The sequence below is a fragment of the Mirounga leonina genome, unplaced genomic scaffold (assembly GCF_011800145.1).
Source record: "Mirounga leonina isolate KUSES-001 unplaced genomic scaffold, KU_Mleo_1.0 Mir_172, whole genome shotgun sequence".
Taxonomy (NCBI): domain Eukaryota; kingdom Metazoa; phylum Chordata; class Mammalia; order Carnivora; family Phocidae; genus Mirounga; species Mirounga leonina.
In genome coordinates this window covers 7,591,299-7,606,558 of record NW_023270442.1, presented here as the reverse complement: position 1 = coordinate 7,606,558, position 15,260 = coordinate 7,591,299, and the positions used below count along the sequence as shown (strand labels likewise).

Sequence of the window (15,260 nt, the reverse complement as noted above, 5' to 3'; positions counted from 1 at the left end):
AGACTGTGGTTCATGCTGTGTGTATCTGTGTCTGTGTGCATGTGCGCTTTTGACACACTTTTGAACTGCCGTGTAGAAAGGGAGTTTGACCTGGGCCATTTATTATTGTACACTCTCTATTTCAAAAACGTCCACACAATATATGATCATCAGCTTGGCACTGTGACCAGCTCTCTGAATCTCTTTTATAAAAAAGGATGGCAGAAGTGTCTAAAGAGAAGAAAAGAAGAAAAGCAGTCGTTCTCAAGGTTGTAATCTTTGCGGGGGGCGGGAAGTAACCCAGACCCCGGGGTCAAGGCGGTAACGCATAGAAGTTGTTGGTAAAAGGAAACAAAGGAGCATTCACTTTGCAATAACCTGGTCCTATTTTATCATAACATCGCATAAAACGTCCTATAAAATTCACTGTGCTTTCTGTTACTCTCCATTTTAAAAGTCAGCACTTGGATATGTGTCAGAAATCTTGGTTCAGTGACCTTCGGCTTCAGAAGCTTTATCTCATTATTGATATGCTGTCTGTATTCCAGCACGTGGCTGTGGGTATCTATTTGCAGCTGGCTTTTTTGGATCCATTTCTCTTGTTTGTCACAGTAGAGTTATGTGGGCCAATGACTAGGCAGAAAAATTCCATGACAAAGTTCAATTAGAAACTTCTTATATGGATTTTTGTGTCTTGGTTAGTGTAGTTCTGATTGGTTTCTGGACTCTTAATATTTTAGGCTGTGAATCTGTGACCTTTAAATGACAGTCAGGATGTTCCTAATGTTTAGTGCGTGTAGAGTACTGTTACTAACTGCAAAAAAACATCTTCTGAACTAGAATAATGGGTGGAGGTTCCACAGAGGCAAATCTGCTTAATGTAGGAAATACTTTTCTGTCAGACATAGATACAAGTGAGTGAAATGAGCTTTCTCAGAAAATAAATGGCAGGCTGAGTCAAAAAGAAGTTCTCTACAGGGACAGTTTGTTAATTTGAAACAGGTGACTTGGACTCTTCCTATCCTAATGCTATAGATTCCACTGAGTTTTCCAGAGAACCCAAAGCATATTTTAATCATAGAATTCACACCTTTGAGTATCTCACATTACATGGATTTAAAAGATTAGACTTGCTTTTGATAAGATTGTTTTGCATCTAGAAAACTGATAAAGAGAATACCGTTATTACCACTGTTACCATAATATTTTGCCATCATCAATAATCTGGAGGTGACTTGCAAAATAATTACATATGAATTCAGTATCTTTTTGAAGTCTGACAACAAATATAGTCATTAATTACCCAAATCTATAAAAAGTAATGTTTTTAAAGGACTTTGATATATCCTTAAATACATTCTAATGAAATTTTTCAAATAGCTGATAGCTGGTCATATTATACCTTGTCCTAACTACACATCAATCCTTGGAACATACGGTTGGCTTTGTTGTGCAATAGCGGATCCAGGTGGACGCCCTCCAGGAAGAGAGTGTAAGATACCATGTGAGCTGCCAATATTGCATTCATTCACTCTTGAAGGCAGTGATAACACAAAAGTGTCTTCAGAGGCTGCAAACTCATGCTTTGGGTAATCTTTAATGTTTATCATATATAATGTTTATCGTATATCACAGTTTCCTTTGCATTTTCTTCATGCTCCATACTTAGAAAATACACCAACGCTGATACATAAACAGTTCCTTACTTCACTGCTTAGGTGTCACAGCTGTTAAGCAAGCAAGACTGAAAATGGTACCATTCTCTATGGCTCTAACAAAGTTGATGTAAAATAGTATAATTCATTATATCTCATCCAGTTAGGCTTCTAGGTTTCATACTGCATTATGTATGTACTTGCATTTCAATACTAGCCTAAATTTGGTAATTCTGCTTGCAAACTTTTATAGTTGAAACTAAAAAATCCCTCTGATACAAGCAAGCTATGTATTATTTTCCCCACTCTGTGGATTTGAAAACAGAGACCCAGAGTTAAAAACTGACTTACTCAAGGCAACATAGGTAGTGATCAGTTCAACCAGATCTGAGCTCAGCTCTGCTGGATCCTACTCCTGCGCTTTCTCCATTGCTTCATGCTGCATCTTAAGAAGATCATTCCAAAGCTGGCTGCTGTGTGAAACCTGAGGAGTGTGCACCAGTGTCCAGGTTTCCTGCCTTGAAGGGCACGTAGAAGACTACACTTCTAACCAGCCCTCTCATAGTTAAGTGGGACCATGGGACGAGCTGACCATTGGACCATGAGCAGAGGTGCTGTATGTCACTTCTAGCCTGAGTTAAGTAAAAGGCTCTGTGGGTCCTTTCAACACAATCCCTCTGGGGGCAAGCATGGAGGCCATATGTTGAGAGAGTGGGGCCAAAAGATGCAAAGAGCCTAGATCGCTGAGTCACTGCATGGAGGAGAGCCATCACAGTGAGTCACCTGACTTAGGCAGACTTTGAGGAAGAACTAAGCTTCCTCAGTTAAGCCACTGAGATCTGGGGCTTGTTAGTCACGGCAGCATAAGCTCAGCCTGCTCTAATACACCCCATCTCGAGCCTATCTACAGCTGCTATTAACATGTTAGCATTCTCTGCTGCTATGATGGTCAGAGAAAGTACAAGAACTCCTCTTTGGTGCTTTCGGGACAATAAAGCAGGAGAAGGTAATAGGGATTTGCCATAATTTTAAATCAAGGGGCAAGGAAGGACTCACTTAAAAGATAACATTTGATTAATAACTCAAAACCATGCAGAGAAATCTGCAGGAAATGCATTCTCAGCCAAAGGGAATTGTCAAGTGTCTGACATTTGAGAAGCAGCAAAGACACCAGTGTAGCTGGAAAACAGTGATTGGAGGAAGACAGTAATGAGAAATGAAGAGAAATAGGAGAAGAGGTGCATCATGGAGGGCCTTGTGGGCTATTATAAGGACTTTAAAGGCACTTGCTCTGAGGGAAAGCAGGAACCACTGGGAAGTGTGTAGTGACATAGTTTAATTTATATTTTTAAAGGATTGTTTTCTAAAAGCCTATTTATGACTAACTAAATAACTAAACAGTTTAGTTATGACTAACTAAATAACTAAACAGTTATTATGATGGATGATGTTGTTGCAATATAATCCTGACTTCAGGATGTGTGGTTTTGATCCATGACTAATTCTCACCAAACCAGTGCTGGTGGTTTTAACTCACACTGCAAATTATATTGATAACAGTCAGACTCCTAGCAAGGTTCCCAGTGATACCCTAGGCTGCAGTGCCCTTATTTGAAACACTTGCCATAAAGCTATCAAAGAAATCCTTGCAGGAGTCTTTATTCTCCCGAGTCTCCACTGTAAATCATCAAAAATAGTTGCATATAATTTCATAGCAAATGAAACCAGCACTTGGAATGTCCTAGGTAACGACAGAAAGAATACATTAATCTTACAAACGCTTTGCTTTGTCATTTCCTTCTGGACACTCAAAAGACACCTTTTGCCTCAGTGTCTCCCATCTACATCAGCCGAGTCCAGAATTTATGTCCATTGTATTCCTGTTCTCAGCTCAGAAAACACTCATTACCCCAGTAGCTCAAGTCAGAAACCCCAGAGGTTGGTAACCATTTCCAGGTTCTTGATCCTACACAAATCCACCCTTTCCCCTCTCTCCTCAAATCCAACCTGCCTTCCCTGTCATATGAATTGCGGGAACATCCCCTAACGGATCTCACTGCACACAGCTCCAGGAAGTATCTTTCGTTTAAACACAAATCTGGTCGTGTCACTCCCCTCTCTGCAAGGGAGGAGCTGACCTCTTTGGACTTAAAGATCCTTTACCATCAAGTTCCTGCCTGCATTTGTAGCCACAGCTCTCATCGCGGCTAGATTGCAATTTTTGCAATAGACACACAACACTGCTTGTTTTCCAAACATCCAAAGCTACTTCACACATCTGTGACTTTGCACATCACATGCCCTCTGCTGGAACATTTTTTTCGCCTTGTCTAACTGGCAAATTTCTACTGCTTTCAGCCTCTGCTTATATGTCATGGCATCTGTGAAGGCTTCCCTGACCCCGTCTCCAGGCCCCCTCAGTTGTAACTTTATTTCAGTGGTGAACTGGAGCTTACACCTGTCACCCCCACCACACAACCCTTTGTATGCCAAGCCCCTCAGATAGAGGAATAGAAGATATATGGTAGGTGCTCAGTCCCTGTTGAATGAATTAATAACTCTCCCATTCTGGCTCTATTGCCTGGCATTAACATAAGTGAGAGGATGTCATGTCTGTATTTGATACCCATCCCGTGATGCTCAATGGGTAGAAAATGGCATTGTGTCATCATTTCCTTCTGGAGGGAAAATGTAATTTTTTTCAGCAGTTTGTTGGGTGAGTTGAAAATAAACAGTACTTTAATTTTGAACTTGTTCTTACTCAGGTTTGGGGGGTATTTGGGGGCTTTTTATTGCACAAGATTGACTTATTTTTGTAATTCTTCTTTGGCTTACAGCCGGTGTTATTGAATGATTATCATTCTTCTTAGGGCTAACCTCATTTTCTTTTGCAGTGGATGCTTTGGCTATGAAAGGGAAACCTGTTAAGAAAAGTCAGCCTCTGGTTTCTTGGTTCATGTGGGGATTCTGAATTCTGAAATTTGTGTAAAAATAGATTTGATTTAAGAGAGCAGCTATTCTAAAATTAATAATCAAATGATGGGAAAAGTAAAGATGCCTGATTTTTTTAAGGGATTACACTTCAATGATACTATATTGTTGAGTATTTATATTTGGTTCTTTTTTTTCCCCCTTATTACAGGACAGCATATGTTCTATTGGGACATTGTGGGTTTTGCCTCATTAACTTGAAAGCCCTCTCTAGTCAGCATAAGGCATGTTTGGATGAATACTGCAATAATCTGCTGTTATAACTGGTGGCTGAGTCATCTGTTTTTACAGGATTGGTACTGTAAAGAACTGAGTCATACGTCTTGTGTCAAAATTGAGTGTGAATTTTAAAGTCAAAAGTAAAATGAACCCTTGAGCATACTCAAGTGAAAATCACAGCAACCTGTGGGCTGAGGGGTTTTTGTAGCAACTATTTGATTTTTTTCTCCCAGTCGTATTCTTACAGTCTTCGTATATTCATGCAGCAAGTGGAAAAATCCAAGCTCAGAGCTCACCAGCACTGTTATGAAAAGGATAATATTAGAAATGATTCTAGTTTCTCTGTGATTAGCTATAAACCTCGATCCTTTGCCCATTATGGGCCTCATTTGCCTGTAGAGTTATCAGTGGTCAAGTGTTCAGATGAGGGGCCAGAAGCATTTTGCAAGTGAGCACCCACCTAGATGGGGTAAGGAGCCTACAAAGATTCATGCACCTTTTGCTCCTGTTTCTTTCCCTAGAATGGGAGGATTCCCAACACAGGTACCTGGGTCAGATATCCGAGATAAGATTCAGAGCACAGAACACACTGATAATAGAAACGCATGAAGAGGTGCTTCAGACCAAAAGCACCAACTTCATTCTGCTGTTGCATCATGATTTAACTCTGAAACTAGGACCAGAAAATCTTCTTTGGTGAAGTCGAATTTGAAAATGTAGCTGCCCCTACAGTTCACCTTCAGGTCTTTTTAAAACTGATTTTCTCTGTCTCCTTATTTAGCGTTGACCCAGGATGCTTTGGAAAACACAATGCAATGACGGTTGAGAATAATATTTATAGAGTTTGTGAATCCAAAAATGCAGTGAAATATCATTAACACAACAGTGGAGGGAAAGCCCCCTAAATGTCAGAAGAATGTCACAGTTCATAAATTGTTCATGTCTGGAGAATACTTAACATAGTGCAGATTAATTAGATTAATGGCGTGTTGTTGATATAGGGTGACTGTCGGTTAGAGGCAAGGTGACATTGACTGTGAGAAGTAAAGACAATGGATTAGGAGTCAAGTCTAGTTAGGGTAGAGCATGAGGGCTTTGAATTTCTCATACGCCCTTTCTCTAGATTAGGAAGGGAATCTGAAGCCTCATATCATTAGCAGAAGAGTGATTGCCAGTGGGGAGTGGGGGGCGTATTGATGGTGAACGGTCACAAGCAAACAAAATAGAGATGGGATAGAACTGTGCAGGACCTTGATTTTGTATTTCTCCCAAGAATGACTAGTTCCTAATGCAGTATTACCTCCATTTCTTCTCTCACATCTACAAAAAGCATTAAAAACCTTTTTGTTTGTTTTTTGTTCATCTTAACCTAGTTTCTTCAGAATGTACTTGGTATGGTGCTAAGTAAACAATAACTTCCTTTTATTTTCTTGAACAGCAGTTCACAATTAACTATGTGGCTCTGTGATTGCCCTCACACTCAGTCTCAGAACTTTATGATCATCTTGGCTTTAATAGAACTTTATAGGAATGATGATGGTAACAGCTCCTATTTATTAAGCACTTATAATACAAACTCTGGTTATATACCTACTTTTTCACCCTCATAACAACCTTAGGAGTTAAGTACAATAAATACATGCATTTTTCCTGCAAAAAAGATGAAATTTAGTGAAGTTGAAAAGCCAATGCATGGTCACATCATGAAATGTAGCAGAGATTTAGTTCTGTCTGTTATCAAAGCACAACAACCTAAAGCTCTCTGGAATGTACCACCTCCCAGCAGCTTCCAAATTCTCATGGAGAAGCACATTTTAATTGCAACTCATGCTTGTATTGCTTTTTAAATGCTTGGGGATAAAGATTTTTGGAGGGAATATTAATTCTAAATAATTTACCATACCTTGGTGACCATGAGGCATAGATCATTCATATTTGTTTATGAAAAACAAAGTGTAATTAATAGCATCCAAACTATAAATGTTGGGGCGCCTGGGTGGCTCAGTCGGTTAGGCATCTGCTTTTGGCTCAGGTCATGATCTCAGGGTCCTGGCATAGAGCCCTATGTCAGGCTCAGTGCTCAGGGGGGTGCCTGTTTCTCCCTCTCCCTCTGCCCACCCCCCTCCCCCGCTCATGTGCTCTTTCTATCTCAAATAAATAAATAATCTTTAAAAAAAATTGATGTTTAGCAAAGAAGGGCCATTTTTTCTTTTTAATTTCATCCCTGATCTGTGTTTTAATTCATATTAAATTCCCAGTTTACAGAAGTTTTTTCCTTTGAGTGTAAACATTTTAAAAATATTTTATCTTTCAAAAATGCAAATTATGACTCAAATACATCCTAACTTTTTAAACAGGGCACACCTTCTACCATGTATTAATTTGTTCTTGATGCTCAGATACCGTTAAGATGTGCTGGACTCTAAGACCTTATTAAGAATGCCCCAAGGGTGCCTGAGCGGCTCAGTTGGTTGGGCTTCCGACTCTTGATTTCAGCTCAGGTCATGATCTCCGAGGTTGTGAGATGGAGCCCCACATTGTGCTCCACGGTCAGCAGGGAGTCTGCTTGAGATTCTCTCCCTCTTCCTCGGCTTCTCCCCCACTGTCTCTCTCACTCTCTAAAAAAAAAAAAAAAGAAAAATAAAATCTTAAAAAAAAAAATGCCCCAAGTTGATATAGGGTTCTTTGGGATTTTTTTATTATTATGATTTATCTGTATTATTTTATTATGTTCCAAGATTATTATAATACCATCATTCTTTAACACCTATCACTTCATATAGTTACCAAAAGATTTTTTCCTTGTAATGAGAACTTTTAGGACCTACTCTGTTACCAACTTTCAAAAACACCATACAGCATTAATTATAGTTATTTCCTTTGTGTATATACTCAGAAGTGGAGTTGCTGGATCATATGATAGTTCTACTTTTAGTTTTTTGAGGATCCTCCATACTGTTTTCCATAGTGGCTGCACCAATTTACATTCCCACCAGCAGTGCATGAGGGTTCCTTTCACTCCACATCCATGCCAGCATTTCTCTGTTGTCATGTTGATGATGACGATTCTAACAGGCATAAAGTGATATCTCACCCTGGTTTTGATTTGCATCTCCCTGATGATCAATGATGTTGAGCACCTTTTCGTGTACCTGTTGGCCATCTGAATATCCTCTTTGGAAAAATGTCTATTCAGGCCCTTTGCCCATTTTTAATTGGGTTATTAGCTTTTTTGCTCTTAAGCTGTATGAATTCTTTATGTATTTTGGATATTAACGTCTTATCAGATACATGATTTGCAAATATTTTCTCCCATTCTGTAGGCTGCCATTTCATTTTGCTGATTTTACTATATGGAGTTCTCGTAGCTGTGTTTTATCCCCTTTGTCATTGATTTTTTTTTTCGCAGTTGACCTTATGTCATTTTATTGAGTTTGCTGCTAAAAATAGAGACTTTTAGAATAGTTTTAAAAATTAGAATAGGGATGCCTGGTTGGCTCGGTTGGTTAAGCGGCTGCCTTCGGCCCGGGTCATGGTCCCAGGGTCCTGGGATAGAGTCCCACATCGGGCTCTCTGCTCAGCGGGGAGCCTGCTTCTCCCTCTCTCTCCCTCTGCTTGTGCTCTCTCTGTCAAATAAATAAAAATCTTTTAAAAAAAATAAAATAAAATAAATAAAAATTAGAATAAATAAGCGATGTGGGGGGAACTGAAAGTTTCTTCCATTTTTTTAAAAAAGTGCACATTTCAGGGTTTCTTTTTGCCTCACCTTCTTTTTGCATGGATTTGTAAAATTTAGATTTTTCCAGAGGTATATTTTTTTTCTCCTTTATGTCCTATGCTTTAGTTGTAAAAATTACCTGAAATAAGTAATATCCAGACAAGTGCTTTATTGTGACTTTTAAAAAATGCTACATTCTCAGGGGCAAGCTGATGATTTCTGTCAGCTCCTTATTAGATGTCTTAAATCTCCAAGAGGCCGTGGCACTGATGTTCTTCAACAGTGGTCTCCAGGCAACGGGATTCCCGTCATTACTACAGAGGACACAAAAGTGAACAGAAATGAGATGAGATGGTTAGTTTGAAGAAAGGAAGAATTCAAAAGGAAATTTAGATGTATTTGAGATATATATCAGAATGTTCTAGTGTCTTAGAGAAGTTAAAAGGAAAAATTTTAATCTAGAATTTCTTAAATTAGACTATGAAATTTTTATTTATTTGGGACTTGTCTAATAACATTTAGATTTTTATCAATAAAATGTAATGCAAAATACTCTGAAAATATAATTTTGATTCAATCTGATCAAATGCTCAAGTGACTTTCTTCTTTTTCTTTTTTTTTTTTTTAAACTAAGATAAGCAGTTTTGGAAGGCAGGACTTAAATATTTGAATGTATGTCCCACCACACAGGAGCAGAAACCAAATTATCTCACCAGAATCCTAAATAAATGAGGTCCCTTAATATTCTCTCCATTATTATAGTATTTCCAAGTTTTTTAATGGTAATAAAATTACCTTACTGAAATTAGAATCTACCTACTCCTACTTTTATTTTCCTTATCCACTTACCTCCAGAATCAAGTATAAAATAGATACTTTTAACTACAGTGAATACACTCAGACCATATTCATAAGGAAAAGTATAAACATTTGGGGAAAAAACTAGCACATGTGAATAAAGAATAAAAAGAAAAAATTGTCATAAAAAATATGAATCTACAAGAGCACAGCATGATCGGTTCCACATGGTATTAAAGATTAGAGAATTTAAGTTAAATGTCTTAGCTTTAACATTAGCTACAGCTCACTGGTGTATTACAACATAAAGACAAACAATATGGAAAAGAAAATAAACTTGGAGTTAAATATATTATGAATGGACTTAGGACACCTCTTTTATATATACAAGGTATCAGAGCCCTCTCAAAGCAAAGACAGGACTACAGTATCTAATCCTTATAGGTACAAAAACCAAGAGAAATTTTAAGGGCCAAAATAATTTAACCATTTGCTATTTGCCGGAGGGTTTACAGCCTGGAATAATTAGTGTACAGGAAGGAAACAGTGACTTTAACTTTCTTTTAAAATACTCAAATTCATAAATAACATACTTCTCTCTCATTGCTCCTGTCAAACTTGCTATGCGTTTTCATCTGCTCCCTGACTATCCTCCAAAGCAAGCAATTTTCGTATCTCCATTTCATCTCTTTTTGCAAGACTAATAACATAAAAAGCAGTTATCAAATTTATACATAGCAAATGAATTCTGCCCATGCTGCATTTTGAATCCGGGGGAAAGTATCTTTGATCTCTTTGCCATGGTTTTATTTCGAACATCTCTGTCTTTGGTCCCTTGCCTTCCTGTATAGACTATTCTAAAATTTCAAGGCATACGTTATATCCTGGGTATATAAACCAGTGCTTTATTTTAAAAATTTAGCTGGGTGGCTCAGTCAGTTAAGCAGCTGCCTTTGACTCAGGTCATGATCCCAGAGTCCTGGGATCGAATCCTGCATCGGACTCCCTGCTCAACAGGGAGCCTGATTCTCCCTCTCCCACTCCCCCTGCTTGTGTTCCCTCTCTTGCTATCTCTCTCTCTGTCAAATAAATAAATAAAATCTTTTAATAAATAAATAAATAAAAATTTAGCTGGATTTTTCAAGATGCGAAGACTATTTCACTCTTAATGTGTTTATGGTCTTGGGTTTTGCTATTGCTTTTATTTTTCTCCTTAAATATTATGCATATTCCTTTCTACCGTAATGCAATGAGGTACTAGGGCAAGCAAGCCAAGATCCTTTGCTGTATGATTTTTCCACATTTGTTAAAATATACTTACCCATTGGTACTTTTCAATAATACTCATCAACTATCATGGTGTGCTCTTCATCTTCAGTACATTTTGCAGTCCATCATTAATTCTTCCAATACTTCAGAGAGGTAGATAAGTGGGCATTACTGGTCAGATTTTCATTTGGTCTAACTGTGGGAATCCGTCCATCAAAAGAACAAAATGAAATTGAGACCCATTACTGCCACTCTACAGAAGAAGGAAATGAGACGAAAAGAGTAAGTGGGGAATCAAGAGGAAAAAGAGTCTGTGTGAATGTAGTGGAAAAGCTTTTTCATTCCACCTCTCAGTCCTGGGTCTTTCATATTTACCTGGTGACAGACCTTTCTCTTGGCCAGGGAAAACAAATGGAACCTGTATGCGATGCATTCTGTACAGAAATTTCTCTAAGAATTTTAAGATGTGACAAAATGAAAGAAAAACGCTGTTTAATAACCACACCATGATTAGTGTAGCCTAAATTTAGCACTAGGGAACAGGAGAAGCATCTATGCAGAATGGTCCTTTGCCACCTTATTGATTATATTCTGAGGAAATTACCAGGATTTCTCAGAGGAAATGTCTGCCCTTTTCTTTGAACATCTAAACAGTACATTGAACGAGCATGATGTTTCGTAGATAAGCAGAATTCAACTCTATCCCACTACCTTTTTACAGGAAGCTTTTCCCCTGCAATGGCTGAAAATTTGGCAGATCTCTGACTTTCCTGTTCACTCTTAGTCCTTAAGTCTTCTAAGTACAAAGCACTCTCCTTTGGAAATTGTAAATGTCTAATCTAAGATGTGAACATTTCAGACTTCAGGCCGGGCTTCTCCCCATCTTCTAGCTGCAGGCAGTGTTTGGTAGGTTGACTGTGTTCAGGGGGAGAAACGTAGCCAATTGATCTCTTCTCCCACTCATTTCCTGCCCAGTGGGTCCCCTCCTCCCAGCGCATGCCCCACCGGTGTGAAAGCTCAGGAGGACAGAGTGAAGAGAAGGGCACAGGAAAGTTCTGTCACTTCCTGATTCTTCGCTGGCTTCTACGCCTGTGTTGGGCCCCTCTGACGGCAGTCTCCAGGAGTTAGAGCTTCTCCCCTGCTGGTTTGGTGGACTTGCTGGTATCTCATTCAGGTGGCCACTGTCCCTCTCCCTTTGCACCACCTCTTGGCCTTCCGTCATCCATTCCACACACAGACTTAGCAGCCTCCCCTATTACAACCCTGTTGCCCCCATGTGGTCTTCTTAGGACCTAGAACAGCTCCCAGATGACTCTACCCCGGTCCACAGATAGTCAATTCCATAACTATTGTGGACTGAATGTTTGTGCCCTGCCCCCAACCCACACCTCCTAATCTCCAATGTAAGGATATTAGGAGGTGGGGCCTTTGGGAGGTGATTAGGTTTAGAAGAGGTCATGAGGGTGAAGCACCCATGATGGAATTAGTGTCGTGCTAAGAAGAGGAAGAGACACTGGAGCTTTCTTTCCCTGCCATGTGAGGATACAGTAAGAAGACAGGAACAAGATAGAAGGAGAACCCTCACCAAAAACCAAATCTGCCAGCACCTTGATCTTTGACTTCCCGGTGTCCAGAATGGTCTGTTGAGAAATAAATGTCTGTGGTTTAAGTCACCCAGTCTATGGTATTTGTTATAGCAGCCTGAGCTGACTAAGACAGGGCTCTGTATTTGCCTGAGGTGCGAATTCCCTATCCCCAGCCCTTTCCCCCTTCCTCCCTGCACTGCCATAGACCCCTCCTCTGCCAAGAAAATATTGCATTCATTCCTTTTTCCTCCCTTCCCAGTTATGTCTTCCCATTCTTCAAGACCATGATTCTCCTTCCACCAGTCTGATCCACTCACTGATACTTTGGCATTCCATGTACATTCAGACCCAGCAGCTTTTCACGAATATAACTTCTTGCTTGGCTGTCCAACCTCATTTCTGGCCTCTCACTCATGAATGCCCTTGGATCCTGCTCTCCTGGCCTTTTGCAGTGTCTCAAATGCACTGTGTTCTTTCCCTCCTCGTGTGTCTTTCTCTTGCCTTGTGTATTAGTTACTTGTGGATGCTATAACAAATTACCAAACTGTTGCTTAAAACAACAGAAATTTATTTTCATATTTCTGGGGGCAGAAATCCAAAATCAAGGTGCCAACAGGGCCATGCTTCCTCTGGAGGCTGTAAAAAAGAATCTTTCCTTAGCTCTTCCAGTTTCTTGTGGCTGTTGACATTCCTTGGGTTCATGCTCAAACCTCTGTCTCCATGATCACATTGCCTTCTCTTCTTCTGTCTGTCAAATCTCCTCTATGTATCTCCTGTAAGGATACTTGTTATTGGATTTAGAATCCATCCAGATAATCCAAGGTGATCTCTTGATCTTGAGATCCTTAATTTAATTACATCTGTAAAGACTCTTTCCAAATAAGGTAACGCTCATAGGTTCTGGGAACTGGGACATGGACATATCTTTTTGGGACACCATTCCATCACTATACTTGCCAGTGACTTCCTTCATTTCTTTTGCAACCTCCCAGTTGGTGTCCCTGTCTCCATTTTGGCCTCTTGTGATTATTTATTATTCTCTGACATCTTCCTGAAACACTATTCCTGCCACTGACCCTTCTGCGTTCCAGTCTCCCCTTTACCTTGGCTTTCAAAGTCCTTCATGATCTCATCCCAGTTTAGTTCACCAAACTCATCTGCACTAGTCAGATACCTTCCTGCTATCAAAACTGTATACAGTGCTTGCTCTGCTGAACGTTTCTTTCTTAAAATACGCCCTTTCTCTTTCTTGCTTTCCCACGGGTTATTTCTTCTTCCTGAGTACTTTCTTTTCTTCCTTGGCTAACTCACCTTTCAAATATCATTTTAATTACCACTTCCTTAATATTTCTTACTATCTTGTTGTTTAGCTGTCTTTCTTCCCTGGTAGAGAGGCCAGTCAGACACCTTCCAGGTCACTGTTGTGTCCACAGCTCCTAGACACACACCTGAATAGGTGCTTCATCCATAGGTGATGAATACATGACGAGATGTGTTCCTCACTCTTTCAAGAACTTATCAAATGTAAAAGATGGAAATACTGTAAAGCTGATAACAAATTTAGCTGTTTGAAATTCCAAACCAAATGAAAATATATGACACAAGTGAAATAAGGGAAGTCAGTGTGAGATTCAATTCAGACTTCTAATTCAGTGGAGAGCATAAAATCAATATTTACACCTGAGTCTCCTGAAAGCCCCATGTTTTGCTTGTCTTCCAGTGTAGAAAGAATGTGTATTTCTTATGTTTTGAAACATATTTAGGCACCTTAATCTTAAATTGATTGATCCCCCAAAAAGCAATGATTAGTTTCACACAGTCATAATACTGTTTTTTTTGGGGGGAGCAGTATGTATGACTCCTTCTCAGCTTGGTCATATGACATGAACCACACTTCACTGAGTCCATGGCATTTTAATAACTTGAACTTAAAATAGTAAAAAACAAATTATATTTGTTAGCCTCATGTGGTGCTAGAACTTCCCTTAGGGAATGATATGAGAAACAAACTATCCTCTAGTAGCAGAAGGGAAAAAAAGAGGTCAAGATTTATGGAATGGAGCCCAAAGCCCTATGACTATTTTTCTCTGTTGGCATGTTCTCATAGCACTCCTGCTAGCTGATTTGCTTTAAAAAATGACCTTGTCTGTCTGATAGAATAAACCCAAATTCTTGTTAAAGGGTTTATTTTATGTTCTATGACTTGAGTGATAGAAGATTGATGAAACAATCTTTGAAATCATGAAATGGTGAATTGATTGACATAATCTCAAACCGTTTACATGAAATCAGTTATTGGTGTTTTTCCCTAAAAATTTTTATGATTTGGATTTCCTCATGAGGGTACATTGATGGGAAAGGCATCATTTTTAAATTAAATATGAGCAGATATGTGAATATTTTAAGGACCACTCAAAAATCATTAAGACTCTTGACTTTGATTTCAAGTAAAGAGGAAAAAATAGAAAGTTTTGATGCAATGCAACTTAGTGTACCTAAACTGAGTATTCTTTAGTAACCTTTCCACAGTATCAAAAGCAAGTAATTAATATGTTACTGTCCAATCAATACCTGTCATTACCAGCAGATATTTTCAAGTTTGTCATCCCACTAAATCTTAGCAGTCCAAAAACAGGAACAATTTGAGTAACAGTTATAAATGACTAAAGGAAATTAAGGGACACCTTCTATTAAGATTCATTCACGTCTGGTGGGAAACTGATCTTACTTGCTAAATGTGGGTTAGATCATAAATAGAATAGGGCATTGGATAAACAGTGGGTCAGAATCAATCTGGCAGTTTTTAGGTTGCTGGGCTAAACTTTCTCCCCATTTGGGAAGCACCGTTGATTTGCCTATTTTCATGGTCAAACATATATTTTAGTGACTGTACATGAGGAGAAAAGGTCTCAAGCATTGTTTAGTTTCTATGTTTCTGTAACATTTTGTTATTAATTTTGTATATTACCAATCCGAAATAATTTTCTATGTTAAATATTAATTTTGTGATTTCTTCTCACATTTGAAGTGCATTTGGTAGATTTG

General features: G+C 38.9%; 1 protein-coding gene and 1 long non-coding RNA gene across 2 annotated transcripts in view; one reads left to right on the top strand and one right to left on the bottom strand.

Annotated features, from left to right (window-relative positions):
• Window positions 1-15,260, top strand: part of CYYR1 (cysteine and tyrosine rich 1) — a 100,918-nt gene that overhangs the window by 50,358 nt on the left and 35,300 nt on the right. The window lies entirely within an intron of this gene.
• On the bottom strand, window positions 8,712-11,004 carry LOC118018796. Its single transcript, XR_004681486.1, has 2 exons — window positions 10,682-11,004; window positions 8,712-8,876 (listed from the first exon to the last, which is right to left on the bottom strand). It is a non-coding gene; the product is annotated as an uncharacterized LOC118018796 (long non-coding RNA).